We start from the raw sequence: 19282 nt of genomic DNA on the forward strand, positions 1-19282 counted from the left end.
TTTTATGATACAGAAATTCTTGTGATGTATAAATGTTTTTTTAGATGTGTATGTGATGTGTGTTTAAAAGCAGAAAATGAATTAAAATTAGAATTTTAGGTTATGTTGGTTGTGCTTCATGTTCACTAGATGCAACCTATATTTGTTTAAAATGGTTGCTTTTTGAAACTAGATCTGGAGGACACGTCTAGAACGCCTTGTTGAGAGTGGATTGTTTTTTGCTTCCTTTGGTTTGTATACATGTATGATACCCTCACTTAGTAGGAGGCAATATCATCCAAATGTGAGGTAACCCCTGAATGATAGAATTTGAGCATTGTGTGGTGAAATATATGTCTGAAGTATGGTGAATCTGGGGCACAACGGCACTAAAATGTGTCTTTAACATGCACATTATTCCAACAATAAGGCAGAATGAACAGGAAAACAGTATCAACAATGTTGTGACATGATGGCAGTTGAAGGGCATGTGCAGTAATCCGGTGCAAAGTGTTAACTGTGGTCAGAAGGTATACTGTGAAACCCAAACCCAAGGCCGGGGGATGGTTTGGAGGCACCACATGGGTGACCCATACCAGTCATGACTACACAGCCTCACCTGGCACTCAATCAGAACACATCACCCAAGCAACATACACATGGGTTGCAGACACATGCATGGCCAATCACCGGACATTGCCTCAAGATCTGGTAGCTCTCCCACGCGTTGGATCTGATCCTCTGTGATGAAGCCTCCAGCGATTGACTCATGTTCTGTGAGTACTTTCTCCTCTGGTGGAGAACCGCTGCCAGTCACCAGAGTAGAGGCATGATTGGAAGCTAGCTTGTTTTTTGCTCTGCGTTTGAGGTCATTCCACTGCTTAGAGCAAGCGATTCCTTGATGTGCCGGAGGGGTGAGCCGTCTCTGGGGTCCCAGCCTGTACCGCAAGAGCACCCTTCTTCCTCTTGAGAGGTGGTGCAGACCCTGAGTGGCTTAAGTCTCTCTGTTCAGTAGGGGCTGAAGCGCAGGTGGACTGGGCACTGGAGGTAGCCAAAGGCATGATGACCAATGGTCTCACTTCAGGCATTGGCTGCTGTGTGCTGTTGGCAGGACCAACCTGGGTGTGATGGTCTTGGACCAACACTGTCCTGGCTGGGTGACTCAGAGCTGGTGTGGATTGAGCTGCAGCTGCCCTGGCAGCCTCCTCACACTGGCTACTTGGGGCAGCAGATGACATTGCTGCCCCAGATCCACATGGCCTGGTGACAGCAACTTTCACCGCCACACGTGGCTTTGACTTGGTGACACAGAAGTCGGCCTGTGAGTCATCCCATGCCAGTTCAGTGAACAATATGGGCCGGGTTAACAGGGCCTGAGCTGGGATGGTGTCAGCTGCATCTCCCCAACCCATTGGGGGGAGCATAGATGTCCCTGATTGGTCCTCCACACAGTGGCCTCTTGGGCCACCCTGCACATCCTGGCCACATCCCCTACCGCGGACACCTCTTGGAGGTCAGCCACCTTTGCCTCCCTTACCACTTGGTCACCTCCCAACCATGGCACTGATGTTCTTGTGCGAATGGGAAATGCAGTAAACAATTGTCCTGGACAATTGGGGTGAAGGGGGCAGGGTACTAGATGGAATATGTGCCCTAGTGCTCTAGCAAGGCTGTCTGTGACCCCTGGGGTAACATGATGGATCATGTACCACTCAGACACCCCGAAAACAAAATTTGACGTGCACACGACCCCTGGTAGCCCACATGCATGGAATAAAGGACCCCCAAAACGCTGTGGCACCAAGAAACACCAAAATAAGCGTATGGGTCGTACACGCAGGGTACACTGACCTCTGAATGGGTACGCAACACACGGGGACAACCACAGTTGAAAAATATGTGCGCGACTCACCATCTGCCTGGAAAAAGAATGTGAAAAAGACGCGCGTTTGTGCGTTGGCAACACCCCGCCAAAAGAAGAATTGAACGCTGTCTGAGTATACAAGGAGTACGAACTGGAACCGTTGTGGAGTAATCGCATGTGAACCGACAAGAAGTACAAGGATCACCTGCTCGCTCTCCACAAAAAGCATGTACAAGAAAATGACATCCTACGCGTACCTTTTAACCCTGCCCACACGTGCCACGTCACTTACGCGCTAAGGGCCTTTCCTCCAATTACACGCAGTGACACCCGGACATGCAGTTTTTGCACATGTTGAATCACTATGCACCTGTGTGGAGGGAAATGCTCATGCGCGTTCCGTCACAGATGCACTTACGCACTAAGGGCCTTTCCTTGAATTACACACTGACGTGCATTTTTAGCATGTGCCAAATCACTCCGTATCAAGCTGGCTACGCAACAACACACGGAAGACCACGCTCCTGCCCAGAAGGCCATTTTCCTGCCCCCAGAGCCCCTAGCCCACTGCCAACTGCCATCTGCTGCTGCCTGCCTGCCTGCTGGCCACGTGCCCTGCTATTTGGTGCCTGCACGTCAGCGATCTGCAGGGGTCAGTTGCTGTGACCACCCCTGCTGGAACAGTAGACTCCCGACTGAAATTCCATCGCTCCACAGCCCAGCACCAGGACCCAGTTGCCCACCCACACCTGCCTCCGGGGTTGCCATCTCGGGGGAAACACCATCAGAGGCCACTGGCAACTCCCAGCCAGAGAGGCAGAGGGCTACCAGCTTCAGTGCCGCAAAAGTTGGTATCCTGGTGGAGCAAGTCCTGGTGCATTATGATGCCCTCTTCGGAAGACCACACGTCGACAATGAAGGACAGAAGAGGATCTGGAAGGACATCGTGGCTGCCATTAACATGGAGGGTGTGCCAGCCCGCATCATACAACACGTCCGGAAGCGCTGGGAGGACTTCAGGTCCGGGACCCTCAACAAGGCCCAGCACCTCTTGGAGGCAGTGCATGCAGAGGGGTGCCGGGTCCGCCTTACCAACAACCAGATGAGGGTCCTGGAACGTGTACGTCCAGCACTCCACCTCCAGGTCCTTCAGTTGCAGACCCGTCTGGAGTCGAGCAGTAAGTGTCCATGCGTACTGATTGGACGCAGTGCATGTTGAGGTGTGCCAGGAGTGTGCAGCTTGGACATATGTCTTGAAAGGCCCATGTATGGATGTGTATGTACAGGGGCATGAGCCTGCCGCATGTGAGTCCAGTCATGTGTGAGGCACACCAAGGGTGTATGTGTTCAAATGCATGATGCCCAAATGCATGTGGGGATGCACACATATTTACATTTCTGTGTATGTACTATGGCATGGTTGGGGTGTGACACATGGATGCTGGTTCCACCTTCATGCAGGTGCACGGTGTACATGTGCGTGTGTGTGCATTTGACATGTGTTGGACTGTGATACACCATGGATGCATGCGGCACCGACATGTAGGAGGCTGATTGGCAGATGTGACAAAGTTGCCGATGATTTCACTGTGACAGGTGGTGGAGATGTACAGATGCATGTATGTCTGGTGGCGTGTGTTCATGTGTTCGACACTCCCCGTGTTGCATGTGACATCAGGTTAACATTCGTATGCTCATGCTGTTGTATGTGTATGGATGGTGCTGCCTGCTGCAACATTCCTGTTAATTTGCGCATGTGTGTGGGTTCAAATGATATGTGTGTTCGGGAGTGTGATGCAATCTGTGAAGATTGACACTGCCACTCATGTGCAACTGTCATGTGCGTATCAGGCCATTGTACAGTGCCCTGATGCCTGTGTTCTGTCTCTCCCTGTCTGCAGTGTCAACTGATGAAGTGGGCGGAGACGGTGCTGTGGAGCACAGCGGCAGGGATCCCACCACCAGCCGGAGACACAAGGCCCAGCTCCCCTCCCGGATTGTCATCTCTTCGGGGAGTGAGGAGTCTGGTGCCACGTCTACGGCCGCAGCTGCCGATGGTAGGCCCAAGAGGCAGAGGTCGGAGGTGGACTCCTCAGCAGCAGAAGGGGCAGTTGAGACCCCACAGGGGCCCATGGAGGAAGATGGCATGGAGTCATCCAGGTTGGTGAGGGTTTTGGTTGAGGAGGAGGCAGTGGAAGGCCCATGCACGGGGCCTGGAGGGGGGATTCCACTGGTGCTAGTGGTGCAGTCCAGGGGCAGGGACAGGAGGCAGCATAGGCTGCCGCGGAGGTGCCTTTGTGTAATCGTATCCCCGATCCTGTGACTGCATCATCTGGCACCAGCAGGGATGCCTCCATCCAGACCGGTTTTCAGGGAGGGGATGCGCACACAACAACTGGCCTTCCTCTCCCTGCGACCGTGGCAATCCGGCACCGTGTTGAGCCTGTCCTGGCTGGGGTAGCGTTGTGTCAACCTGGCATTCAGGATTATGTGCAGGGTTCTTGTGTGGACAATGCACGTCATTTCAAATGCCTCATTGACCGTGTCGACCTACTAGGACGGGTCAGAAGTGCTGGGTTCCTCCGTGTGCTGGAACATCTATCGATCCCCCCTCCTCAACTTAACCCCATATGTGCAAGTCATCCTCCGTGCCATCTTCCTGCCTACGTATCACCTGGGCACCCTGTGGAGCTGTCCCTGACCCAGCGGCCAGGCTGGTTGAGGACACATCCCTGCCACAGTCGGGAGTCGGAGGTCCATCAGGGGTGGACACCCCAACAACTGGACCCCAGCAGAAGGAGGACGTGCAGGCATCAACTACAGGGCACATGCACGGCAGCAGCAGGCTCAAGGTGGGAGCGATGATGGCTTGGGCCGTCAACATCACAGGGGCAGGCATCGGCCAGAGGGCAGTAGGAACCTGGACCCTAGATTGGGAGTGTCTTCTGTGTGGCAGCGGTTGGGCCGGTAAATAGATGCGGAGCGGCAGCGGGCAGAAGAGGCACGGCTCACTATGGTCAGGGCGGAGAACTCCATGTGCAGGGTGTTGAGGCGGGCTGAGTGCCTCGAGGCGACTCGCAGGGAGTTGGAGGAGGCCATGGCTGCATCCCTGCGAGACCTCAGGGCCAGGGAAGAGGCCCGCCACCAAGACTTTGAAGAGGAGTTTGATGATGCCCTGGTCCGGAACATCAACAAGTGAGCCATTGGACTTGCCCGCCGCCTTTGTACATAGTTCTTTAGGTTTAGGTTTCCTTTGTTTTTTCTTTATTTTGGAGTTCATGGACTTGGCTCCACTTTATGTACATAGTTATTTTTATAGGATTTTTGGTAGGTTTCCTTTTGTTTGGGCATCATGGACCCTTCGGACTTGCATTGTATATAGTTCCAGACTTGTACATACTTTAGTTATTTTAACATCCCATGGATCAATGGTTTTTTTAAAAAAAATTGTTTTAAATTGGATTTTTTTTCATTTCATCATTTCTTAATTTACAAGTTTGATATTTAATTATGTTTTTTCATTACATATTTTAATACAAATCATATATCTTCATTATTGGTGTTGTGTACTGTCATTGGTTTTGTGCATGTCTCAATGAGCATTGCCTCAGTCATGTGTTGCCACTGTGTGGCTCTGTTGTACATTTATGCATGGCCATGGTGGTTCTTTTGAGCCTCTCATGGCATGGGTAATTTGGGAGTGGGTGCAGTGGATGGTTGTGTGCTTGTACTGGGGGGCAGAGGGGATTTGTGTTGGCACTAGGCCCATGGATCTGTTTTGTTAGAACATGGTGTTTCGAGGCCTATCGGGGCCTGCTGGCAGGTGCCCATCAATGGTCAGTGGGTGGGTGGGTGGGGGACATGAATCAGGGCCTGGTGGAAGGTGCCGTCAATGGTGGGTGGGTGGGGGACATTGAGTCGGGGCCTGCTGACAGGTGCCCGTCATAGGTGGGGACATGAGTCGGGGCCTGCTGGCAGGTGCCCGTCAATGGTGGGTGTGTTGGTGGGTGGGTGGGGGACATGAGTCGGGGCCTGCTGGCAGTTGCCCGTCAATGGTGGGTGGGTGGTTATGTTGGGGGACATTAGTCGGGGCCTAATGACAGGTGCCCGTCAATTCGGGTGGGGGACATGAGTCGGGGCCTCCTGGCAGGTGCCCGTAAATGGTGGTTGGGTGGGTGTGGAACATGAGTCGGGGCTCACAAGTGCATGGTGCCATTTGGGCTGCCTGCAGGGCATGGTCAGGGGTGTGGGGTAGTCCCCTGTGGTGTGGGCTGCCTGCAGGGCATTGTAAGGGGTGTAGGGTAGTTCCCTGTGGTGTGGGCTGCCTGCAGGGCATGGGGAGGCGGAAAAGGCACACCCGGGATGGCCCACAATGCCATATCCCCCGTAAAACTCCCCACGCTCCCCCGAAATACACTTACCCTGCTCACGTCAGCCCTATCGCGTGTGAAACTTCCTGCACACCCCCGAAATACATGTACCCCGCTGGCGCTAGCGAAATCGGGTGTGATACTCCCTGCGCACCCCTGAAATACACGTAAACTTCTTGCGCAAGCCCTATCGCATGTAAAAATCCCTGCGTACCCCTGAAATACACGTACCCTGCTTGCGCAAGCCCTATCGCGTGTAAAAATCCCTGCGTACACCCAGAATATATGTACCCGCTTGCGCCAGGCCTATCGCGTTTGAAACTCCCCACGCACCCCCAAAATACACGTACCCCGCTGGCGCTAGCGAAATCATGTGTGCTACTCCCTGCGTACCCCCGAAATACAAGTACCCCGCTGGCGCTAGTGAAATCGCGTGTGCTACTCCCTGCGATCCCCGAAATACATGTATCCCGTTCGTGCCAGACCTATCGCGTGTGAAAATCCCTGCTACCCCTGGAATACATGTACCCCGCCTGCGCCAGGTCTATCGCGTGTGAAACTCCCCGCGCACCCCCGAAATACACGTACCCCGCCGGCGCTAGCGAAATCGCATGCAAAACTCTGTGCGCTTCCCCGAAATACACGTACCCCACTCGCGCAAGGTCCATCGTGTGTGTAACTCCCTGTGCATCCCCGGAATACGCACAGGCACCCCATCCACCCTGGGCATGCCCCACAGGCAGCCCATTCACACTCCCCATGCCCCGCAGGCAGCCCATCCACCCTGGGAATGCCCCACAGGCAGCCCACACCACAGGGGGTACTTTTTCAACACAATTTACCTGGCGCGAGAGGGTTATGCGTATTCCGAGGGGTGCGCAAGTACATTTTCACATGTTTTGGCTGCTGTGAGTGGGGTACGCGTAGTATTTTCACGCAATTACAGTGTAGCGGCCCTGTAAACTGGTCCAGGGTTAGCGCAGCCCTTTGCGCCGTATTGGGGATTTCAATGGCTTTTCCTTGCGCAACGGGCGTTCTTATTTTTATTTTATTTTATTTTATTTTGTATTTGTAGAGCGCACTACAGCCCACACGCAATGAGGCGCTTTAAAGGAAATTTAAAGAGGCTTGCTTGTGCGTTACAATAAGCGGCCCAAGAACGTATGCTTAGATACATTCACTTAGATACAATTTGTTCGGTTACAGATGTTACACATTGAACGTTGCAGTTGTTTATTCATATTCTGACTAGGTAGCAGATTGCAAAACAGGTAAATTTCATCTATTTGATGATACAGTGGTGCAGATCTAACTGGGAAGTGCTCATTAGACAAAGAGCTGGGTTTTTAAGGCATTGCAGAAGGCTGTGTGTGAGTCGATTGATCTAATCTGAGCTGGGAGGTTGTTCCATAAGGTTGCAGCCATAGTGGGGAAGCTAGTGCCTCCTGCACGTACTCTGCGCGTGTGCGGAACCAAGATACGGTTGGCATAGGCTGACCTCGATGGTCTGGCGGCTGTTTGGTGATCCTTTGTGCCAGATAGGGAGGGGCCTGATCATGAAGACATTTGTGTGTTAGGGCCAAAGTTTTGAAAACCACCCTTTCCTTGATGGGGAGCCAGTGCACCTGCCTCCTGACCCCCGAGATGTGTTCCTTGCGCAAGGTGCTTGTAGCACCCCTTAAGGCATTATTCTGGGCAATCTGGAGTTTGGCAAGGTTTTTTTGAGAGGTTGCAATGTACAGGGCATTGCAATAGTCCAGTCTGGATACGATGATGGCTTCGGCTATTGAGATGCAATTTTGCTGTGATAGGAAGGGCCTGATGGCATTGATGAGTTTGGAGTGGTATGCTGAGGAGGAGGCGACGGCATGGACCTGTCTGTCCATGGTGAGGCTGGGTTTGAGGTACACAGTGAATGATTGGTACTTTTTTATCAAGTTTGCCCAATGTGGATGGGGAGCCGACCAGCAGGAGTTCGGTCTTATCACTATTTAGGCAGAGCCAATTCTCAGCCATCCAGGATTGAATGGTGGAGTAGATACTGTTAAGTGCGTTCAGGTCCGTAGTGTAATCACCCGACAGGGGGATGGGAACCTGTTTATCATCTGCATAATTGCTATATGAGATGCCCAGAGAGTCAAGTATCCTGAAGAGAGGTCTTGTGAAGAGGTTGTATAGTGTGGGGGCTATGCAGGAGCCCTGTGGGACTCCACATTTGATAGGGCTGGGTGTAGCGTTAGCGGAGTCTGAGAAGACTTTCATTACTCTCTCCTGCAGAAATGAGGAAATCCAGTCACATGCTTTGGTTCAGAAGTGGGCTGAGGTGGTGAGATGGTGGCATAGAGTTTCATGCTCTACCAAATCGAAGGCTGCCAAGAGGTCTAGAACCAGGAGGAGAGCCGGTTTGCATGTGTCCCTTAGGTCGTCTATTTGATTTTTTAGGTCAAGTAGTGCCGTCTCGGTGCCATTTCGGGGGCAGAAACCGGACTGGCGTAGGCCAAGGAGGTGGTTGTCTTCAATACATTTTTGAACCTGCAGGTAGGCTGCTTTGTCCAGAATCTTTAACAGAAAGGGGACCGCTTTGATAGGTCGGTAGTTCCCTGGGATAGATGGGTAGAGAGACGTTTTTTTTTGGAGAGGTCTGACCCAAGCTTCTTTTAGGGACGTCGGTACATGCGACGATTGGAATGATGAGTTGATGAAGGCAGTAATGAAGGGAGCCACGGCTGTTGTGCAGTCTTTGATAATGTGGGAAGGGCAGGTATCTCCCTTGCAGTTGGACGGCTTAATGGATTTTATGAGTGCAATGACTTCAGATTCAGTCATGTTAGAGAATTCAAATTTAGTTATTTGACTGCGAGTGTCACAGGCTGGAGGTCTCGCTGTGCGATCTAGAAGAACAGATGAGGCTTTTTGGTGGGCTAAAATTTTAGAGCGTAGGGTATCTAGTTTGTGTAGCATAGCTGCTTGAATTCGGTTGCACCAGGTCTCGACCTTGGTAAGGGTGGATGGTTGATCAGAGGGTGACTCCAGTTCCCTGAATATGGTGAAGATTTCCTTAGTACCTGATCTTGTAGGAGTCTGCCTTAGCCTGTGTGCTAGCTATTTTATAATCTCTGGATATGGACTTGAAGGCCATTTTGTTGGAATCGGTGGGGTACTTTTACCATGTGGCCAGTAGCGCTCTCTTTTTAGTGCGGAGATCAGAGAGTTCTTGTGAGAACCAGGCATTGGAATACTTATTTTTTTTTGCTTTTATTGCCATGATGGGTTCAATGGCATCTACAGCTGTGGTTATGACTTAGCTAAAAGTGATAGCTAAGAGGGTGGGATCATTGGGGAATGGAGTTTGCAAAGCTGGGATGAGCAAGTGCGGGAGGAGAGTATATTTGGTTAGTTTTTTAGTGCTCCTTGAGAGCCCTGCAGGAAGAGGGATGATGGGTTTATCAGGTCCTGGTGAAGTGTCGATGTGAAAGTTGATGCAGAAATGGTCTGACCAGGGGATGGGAGCTATGGTGTGGTGGAGAATAGGGCAGTTGTGTTGTTTCACCCAATCTAAGGTGCGTCCTTGGATGTGTGTAGGTTTGGTGATAGCTTGGTCAAATCCTAGTGTAGCTAGCTCCTTTTGTAGGGTTTGTGCGTTAGGGTCCTTGGAGTCATTGAGCCCTAGGTACATGTCACCCAGCAATACTACTTTGGTTGTCTTTTTCAGATTGTCTGAGATTGAATGGATGAGGGCTTCCTGGAAGTCGTTTGAGGGTCCTGGGGGGCGATACACTAGATGGAATGCAATGGTAGCATTATGGGAGATTTTGAGTTTGACTGGTAAGTAATCTGAGTTGAGGCCTATTTCTGCCTGGGTTCTTCTAATGTCAAGAGAATCTTCGGCTATAATGGCCACACCTCCCCCCCTTTGTCCTGTCTGATCTTGACTATAGATGGTATAACCGTCAGGGATGGACAGTGAGAGGGCAGGTCCAGAGGTGTCTTGTAACCATGTCTCGCATAGAAAGAGCAGGTCAAGGTTATCTCTAGTGATAAGTTTATGCACATCAAGCGTGTGTGCAGGGATATAGCGTGCGTTAACTAGGGCACAGTTAAGGCTAGTCAAGGGGAGGCTAGTGGCCCGTGTGGTAGCATTGGCAACATGGGCATCAGGGCCTAACCTATTGTCAGCAGCATCAGTGGGCAATGCATTTGGGGCACCAGGGGCATCAGGGCCCAGCATAATACAAGCATCAACATCAGTGGGCAATGCATTTGAGTCAATAGGGGCATCAGGGCCCAGCATAATACAAGCATCAACATCAGTGGGCAATGCATTTGGGTCAATAGGGGCACCAGGGCCCAGCATAATACAAGCATCAACATCAGTGGGCAATGCATTTGGGTCAATAGGGGCATCAGGGCCCAGCATAATACAAGCTTCAACATGAGTGGGCAATTCATTTGGGACACTAGGGGCATCAGGGCCCAGCATAATACAAGCATCAACATCAGTGGCCAATGCATTTGGGTTAATATGGGCATCAGGGCCCAGCATAATACAAGCTTCAACATGAGTGGGCAATTCATTTGGGGCACTAGGTGCATCAGAGCCCAGCATAATACAAGCATCAACATCAGTGGGCAATGCATTTGGGTTAATATGGGCATCAGGGCCCAGTGTAATACAAGCATCAACATCAGTGGGCAATGCATTTGGGGCACCAGGGGCATCTGGGCCAAACATAATGTCAGCAGCAACAATGGGCAACAAGCGGTGTCGTCTGGTTTCCTGTGAAAGGGCAGTGTTTGCTCTTAGGACCTTGGCTTGAGGAGACACAGTATAGTTATGGACTGGGGCATACAGTATGTAGGGGTGACGTGGCGCATATCTAGTGCTGATACACGCATTCCGAACGGCAGGGCTTGGCGGGTAGGTGCGGGGGGAGTGAGTCTTGGTGCACAAACAGAGCAATGTGTTGCGGCAGGAGACGTCATGCGTGCAGGCATTGGGGATTAGGCAAGTGAGGGAGGCGTTGGGGACCTTACCTTCCGGAATGGGTTGCCTCTCTCTGGACGGCAGCTTAGAGCAGCGAAGAGCTGCAGAGAGGGAGCTCAGCCTTTGCCGTCTGCCTGATCTTCCCCTCGCAGCGAAGCTGCAGAGAGGGAGCTCAGCCTTTGCCGTCTGCCTTCGCTGGACGGCTTCGCCTGCCAGTTCACCTACCCTCCATTTAAAGCAGGAGAGTAGGGCCGGACAGGCTGCAGGGCCCAATGAGGGATATGTTTACATCTCGTTGCCGGGGATACGATGGCGGTGGCCATCTTAGTCCTCCTTCGATCCTCGTGTGTTTCACTGCGCGGCCTGGCTTTGATGCAGCACTCCGGTGCTGTAGGCCCCTCCACGAGTGCTCTAGGCGACTGCTGATCTTCCCCTTGCAGTGGAGCTGCAGAGAGGGAGCTCAGCCTTTGATGTCTGCCTTCGCTGGACGGCTTCTTGAGGGCGTAACTGGCGCTGCTGGATGTTCGCTGCGGCAGAGCTCAAAATGTCTTGGAAAATCCTTGAATACAGGGTGCGCCAGAATGCTGTTTAGCGCACGCAGCCGGCGCACGCTGGCACACGCTCCCTCTCTGCGCTGCTCGCATGCGCTGCCAATGTGCTGAAATCTATGAATTACCCCCATAGTTTGTGAATCGCTCTTTTAGTGAGAGATATGTTCCTGAAAATACAAAAGAGGCCAGGATAACCCCCCTGTTAAAGAACCTGGACCCCAATATCCCCAGAATTTATAGGCCAATCACTAATGTGCCATTCATATTAAAAGTGATTGACAAGATCGCCTATATACAATACCAGAAATGACATTCTGGCATCCGAACAGTCTGGTTTCTGGGAAAACTATGGTACTGAGACAGCCCTGCTGGATTTACAGTACAATATTGCAAGTATCATCGAGGAAGGTAATGCAGTGTTACTCTTATTACTGGCCCTCTCCTCAGCCTTTGATTTGATTGACCACGCTCTACTGGTGGACAGATTAATTGAGGTAGGGAAATGTACACCTCACGCTGACAACTGGTTTAAATCTTTTTTAGGACCTATAATGGCCGCAGGGGTTAAAGGAAATGCCTCTTCGAAAAAATCATCTCGGATATGCGTAGTGCCACAGGGCTTATGCCTGTCTCCACTTCTGTTTTCTCAAAACCCCTATGAGACTTGCTCACAACTCAGGGTGTCCGGTTTACGAACTATGCCAACGACACCCAGATGGTTTTTGAGCTATCTGGCATATTTAAGAACGATGCTCACAGAGCCAATGGCGTGTTTGAAGCCATACGAATATGGATGGCGGCAAACTCTTTAGCTCTTAATGAGGAAAAAACTGAGCTGCTGAAGAAAATGACAGTGGTGGTTTGGGGGTAGATTAGCCATGAGTGCAGGGCTGGTGATAGACAAGCAGACATAGCATGGAGATATGTGGAAGGGGTCAAGGAGCCAAGGTGCGGATGGGTAGGAGTGAGGTGGTGAAGTGGTTGGTAAGATCCACAGACAAGATTAGAAGAGTAAAGGTCGAGTCAGACGACTCATAGCACTGTTAGCATCATTGGCAGCCACATCAGATGAAATAGGCGGCATTCACTAGGGTATTAGATATAATCAAAAAGTGTCAAACATATCGTCACACTTCTGAAAAGTCCAACCTCACTCCAAATAAATAGGACCACCCTAAGAACATCCAAGGTATGCACTTACATGAAAGGAAGAGGAAGGCACCAGAGAAATATGTTTGACACACTAACGTAAGAAACACTTCTTGCAGCATATCACATTTTAAGATAAAGTTAGACACACCAACAGAATCGAAGCTTAGAAATTACAGGATGGAGTTAGAGAAAAACAAAATGGGCCTCATTATAAGCTTGCCGGTCCGGTAACAATGGTACCGGTAAGATTGCCGGTACCATTGTTACCGGACCATCAAACTACGAGGTTTGCTCGCGGGTGCCTTCCCGGCCGCCAGGTCTGACCTGTCAGGTGTACCTATGGGGCTCAAATAGGAATGGGGAGCATTTTTTTTCTGGTGCCCAGGAATGGGCATTTATTGGGTCCGGCGGGGCCGGTATGCTGCAGTAATTGCCCATTGCCAAGTGCTAGAAAAAAATGACTCCGGCGCCAGCCGGCACATCTTCCGCTGGAGTCATAATGAGACCCAATCTAACCTTAGGACCAATGTATTCGACCTTCCAAAAAGGCATGATTCTGGACAATGAACTTCCCATTCAACAAATCTGTTATCCAACCTAAAGTTGAACAACATAGTACACCTTCAATTAGTAAATATTCAACCCAATGTAATTGCAAGGTTTAAATGGAGGAACCCAAAGAGCCTGTTTGACTACCCAAATCATCCCAAAATGGCAATAACACTATACCAGTAACAAAATATATTATACCCCACCCTTGATTAGTTTTAGAAAACCAATAAAAACAAATCCTTTTAGTAATTAAAGTTTTATTATAAATGATTTCTGGATGCATATTTGTTTTCTCATTTCTATGGTAACTTACACTTGGTTTTGTTAGTTATTAGAGTTCCACAAATATTATGTTCGTATTTTGATTGTTTGGTTGGTATTTTATGTATTTACCACTGTACAGCACTTCATTAATTATATTTTTGATTGATTCATACCTTATGCAGGTTTTAAAGAAAATAAAAAATTAACAGTAAAATGTGCATGGCCTAAACTCAATAGGGGTATATACAGTTGATCAGGGTGCCCCGATGGACAAAGAATTCTCGTGACTCGAAGATATTGTGATACACATGCTTTACTCATACCGAGTTTCTGTTTGCAGCAAAAATGTTGCGACCTAATTAACTGAGTGATCCTAATTACACAGGAATAAACCAAAACATTTTGTGTACATGTTCTGATGGAATAGGCACAGATATCAACGCACATACAGGGGAAATAAACAAACATGAAACAGTTATTGTAAAATAATTTCAACAGAGCAGAGGGGTCCCTTTTTTATTGGTGGGAGCAACAATTCTTGTAGTAATGGCTGATTTCAACAGTTTCGAGGTGACAGTGTTGACATGTTGTACTGTAAGGGGAATTGTTGACACAGGAGTGTTTGGCCATGTTTGGCAGTATATGGTGGTTAAAGTTGAGCAGCCTTCATCAGGGCGGGAAAAGGGACTGTATAAAAAACACTGAATGATGGATCCTTTGTTTATCTGTGGAATGTAACGCAAAAAAAAGTGTGAGTCATTGAATAGACATTTGGGTATGTCATTTGTGATTTTAGTCAGCCATTATTGCTTTTAGTTGGAGAGAAGACCCCTTAGAGGGGCTTGCCATGTGGGCCTTGTTGCACAGAGTGTGGAACTCCACTTATGTTGATTAAGGAGAGCCCAAGTTAGGCTAGGGATGAAACTCTCTGGCCTTAAAAATTGCAGCTGTTGGGAAGAATGGAGAGGATAGTCAAGGACTGGTTTCAGGTCCGAGTTTGCTATGTCTCACAAAAATAAGTGATATGTGAGGGCAGCCCAGTGAAAGGTTCCCCTAAGAGAACCCACTTGGTTGTGGGGAGGTTTAAAGAGCATATTATTTGACTATACAAGGGTTTTTCTTGCCAAACGCTCAGTAGAGCGAAGCCCGGTCTAGACCTGGCTTGGCGATGATTGACGGTGTCTCTTATCCAGAATAAGCCTCTAAAGAATGGAGGAGCATAGAAACATACAGGCCTTCTACAGGTCTTTACTGTACTCTGGATGGTACAAGATGGTGCTGGCATGGCGCGTGATTCGCGGGCTGGGATGCCCGATAATGGTGGATAAAGTCGTGGTCTTTGGTGCCATCATGCGTGTACGCACATGCAACACTGTGTCAGGGTGTGCAAGCTCAGTGGTTCTACATGAAACGTGATTCAATGGGGATCAATCAAGTAGTTGGCAGGAAATGCGAAATGTTACAGTGACAGCAAGATCTCAATATGTATATTGATGCACGCAGGAATACGTGGGCTATGGTGCCATCGCGGTGCATGCACATGCATAACTGTGCCGGACTGTGCGAGCTAAATTGTCCCACCTTACACATGGTTTAATTATGATCGATCAAGCAGTTGGCTCGAGGTCCGAAATGCTGCAAGTGGAGATTTCCTCTGGAAAATTGCTGGACTACAAAATTGTGCATGCAATGAGCAACATTTGCATATGAAATTAAATGGTATGCAACATCCATTCATCGACAGAACATATCGTGCTCAGTTTTTGGAAAAATGATCGCAACACATATACATGTAAAACATTTAATAAGATTGCTAATGGGACATATTAATTTTCAGTATTTAACAGATTTGTAGATGATATGTCATTCTAGTACAGGAATTGGGCAATGTCCTTTAACTTAATTTGACATTAAGTGTTTTTTTACAGAAAATGTTGAGGGAATTGAGTGGTATTAGTGACATTTGTGGACAGATGGGATGAGCCAAGTTGTTCAAAAATATGTTGGGACAAAATAAACATTACCAGGGACTATGGGGTTCATGGATAAAATATTTTCAAGGAACTTTGTGCAAATGTTTGTACATAAAAATTGGTGTAGTTCAGAGTTCTTCCCAAGGAAGTTTTGAGATCTTTAGCAGCAAATGGTGCATTCCTAAGCATACGAGCACCTTAATGCTAGACAGAACATAGTAGGATTTACTGGGGTTTTGAGAGTTACCCCTAAGAATTCTCTTGACATCTAATGCCAAGACTTTAAAGCACCTGGGCATGTTACGTTGGTTGAAAAGTGATTATGAATAGAAATAAAACATTTCTGAAGGAGTTAGGGCCTCTTTCCTGTGCCAAAATGGGATTTTGCAGGAAATGTAGTGGCAAACATTGGTTTGAGCCTTTGATGACCCCTTCATAGAGGGGTGTAGTGGTGTTAACTAGGTATTAGATATATTTGATTGGCTTGTTAATTAAAACGTATTAAATGTAATTCAATTGGATTTGAATATAAGGCAAATTATTTAATTATAAAAATGTGGCGTGCATTTGATTTATCTGCCAATTTTCAACATGCCAGTTGTACAGAGTACAAATGATTACAATGTGTACACCAGGACAATTTCTAACTCTAAATGAGGTGACAATAAAAAGTAAAAAACTAACCTCACAAGTACAACATCAGCATATGCAAATTATTTAAAAAAGGAAATCTGACTATGCATGCCACTTATCCGTTATGGACTTTTTGGCTGTAAACATTGAAAAATTAGCATTTTCTCCAGAACACAAACACAGTTTATTTATTTTGATGAATTATTTTAGCAATGACACTACAAAGAGTAAAACATTATTTTCTGAATAATAATTTGCATTGTGGCAATTTGCATGGTTGCATCTACAAAAAGAAGCCAATTGGAACCACGACAGACTCAATGTCTCACATTCCGGAACAGCTCAGGATTCTCAGTCGTGGCTATACTGCAATTGTGATCTCATCCCTTCAGCACGTGCCTCCTGTCCTCCACACCATGGCCCAGAGCAACTGGCGAGCAGCATTTCAGGGAGCTGCGAGCAACATGTTGCTCCTGTGCTACATGTTTGAGAACACTGAAATAGATTATTCACCACAGATAACTATAATATTTATGGCCAGGCATTCAAGCACAGAAAAGAATAGGGCTATATGAAAAAAGAAGTGCCTCAATTGTGAACCCTTTGGGACTGATACAGGGCTGTTTGATGCCGTGCGCAAGATCAATTTATATATAAATGATATTTGGAACACCCCCCTGAAAGTGTCAAAAGACATGTCACGATTAGGGGGCCATCGGTCTCAAGTTTAGTTTATACAGATGATTCTGCATTGATTGCAAAGACACTAAGTGCCAATTAGCACCCTGGTGGGGGAAGCCACCCAAACAGATGGCTAGGAATGTGGGTTTGAACTGCCGGTACAAGCCCGCGTTCCATGCTGACTGATGGCTGGCACCCCCGCACCATCTTCCCCCACCCCTCCATAACTTTTCTTTTTGTCATTTCCCATACCACTACTTACCTTATTCCAACGGCAGCAGTTGCAGCCGCCGCATCTGCTCCTTCCTCTTGCCTACCACAGGCCGCCATAGAAAGGGAAGAGGGTCTCCACACAGAGTCCTGCTTCCCTTTCCATGGCGGCCATCTTGGAAAAGCATTTTCCTTTGTAAAAAGGGATGCGGTGCTTGTCCCGTTGTAGGAAGGAAAATACTTTTTTTAGAACCCTGAGTTACCGCTTTGGTAACCCGGGGTACTAATAGCCTTAATCCCCTGTTCTAGTGGCTGGAACGGGATATTTCCCGGCCCGGGAGCCAAAGTTATCGGCCCGAGCAATCAATTAACAAACATCCACAGTATTGGTGGGCAGAGAAAAAAATCCCAACGGAGAAGCTAATTAATAGATGGGAAAAATCTGGAGCAAGGTAATCCTTATCCTGCCTGGGATAAGGAATTTCATCAAAATAGTTTGCCCTGTCCAAAGTTGAAAATGTGGTCAGGGGCATAACACAGCTTGTAGAAAGACTGGGGTCCAATGTACCAATCTGATAGAAAAAAACAAGAATTGGACATTATTTTGTTGGGAGAAGCTGGATGACAGTCAGTAGAACAATACCACACATGGTGACAGAAAGTCACGCTGTAATATTTATTGGCAGTGCTTCTTGGCATTTAAAATGGCTCACGTCATGCAATTTCGGTAATTGCAGGCAAATGTTTAGTTCAGCACTGGGGATACTTCTGTGCCCTCTACAGATGATGTGGTCAAGAAAAACTACAAGGTGAGAGGCGTAAAGAAGCAATGTTCCGATCCCTCAGCAGTGCAAAGGCTCCAATTTCTCACGGCTACGGCCCTTTGCAGACAATACGGTCTGTGCACAGCTGGACGCGAGGAGGCACGCGAGATTTACTAGGTCGTCTTCAGCCTGCTACAATGCTCGCTTCTTTACTGTGCAGCCGTTTTTCTCCCCAGGGGCTAGAAAATTCTGACTGACCAGAAAACGACTTTACTCCTGCAGTTACTGTCTGCCATGGGAAAGTAAAGCACCAGTTTATTTGTTTGTTCCCCTTACGGGAGCCCATGCCAGTATTGAAACATTGAGCAGCAACCTACAATGCTTATTCTGAGTTTGGCGCTAACGGTAAAAAGTGACAGTAATGGAATTTCCGCCACTATTACAGTTCTTCAAAATTTTGAGTCTCTTAATTTTGGTGGTAATTCCTCTGATGCTAACTCCTTACCAGGAATTTGCACGGGAGAATTTACCACTTACAAATATCAGTGGGTTCTGCTGAATTACCCTAACAAACTGTTTCCCCACCATATTACTAAGTGAAATACCATCGATAAAGATTGAAATGCCTCGAAAAACACAATACAATCACTCTCATCAAAGCGGTGGATTTAAATGTGTCCAGGCGCAGAGAAGTAAGGCACAAGTGCAGCCAGCTGTTCTTAAAGGCTATTTAAAGCCCACCACGTCGCCAAGCACACTTTCCAGCTAAATGTAGCCTCTCTATAGATTGCGGCCATCGCAAGCAGCTCTTGAATATCGACATAGAGAGGCTTGCAGTACAGCAGCAGCCAGGAAATCCAGGGCTGCCATCGGGGAGAAGGAGGGAACATGCTGCCCCTTCTGCGTGCCAGACCACCCCCCCTGGGTACTAACTGATGGGCAGTTGCAGGGCTCAAGTGGAGGGCACACACTTGCCTGGGGGGGACTAGTCCACCCACTTGTTTCAGAGGTTGGATTCAGTCCCCCACAGCTAAAATGAGAAACATTGAATGTCCTATTTGAATTTATGAATTAAAGCCGACCTAAGGGACCAAAATGCAGTGGTCAGGTTTGCAGGCCAGACACTTCCCCACTGCACTATATAACCTGATGAAGAACGACAAACAACTGAAGGTGAAATGTCCCCTTTCCGTAGTCCCAGGGAAAACATTTGTATTGGTTCTTGGAGTTTAAAACATGCACACATTTTAATGTTTTATTTATTTTTATTTATTTTCTTGTTTTCTTGTTAGGAGCTTATACAAT

Source organism: Ambystoma mexicanum, chromosome 7q (assembly GCF_040938575.1).
Source record: "Ambystoma mexicanum isolate Mex_15411 chromosome 7q, UKY_AmexF1_1, whole genome shotgun sequence".
In the NCBI taxonomy this organism is placed as follows: domain Eukaryota; kingdom Metazoa; phylum Chordata; class Amphibia; order Caudata; family Ambystomatidae; genus Ambystoma; species Ambystoma mexicanum.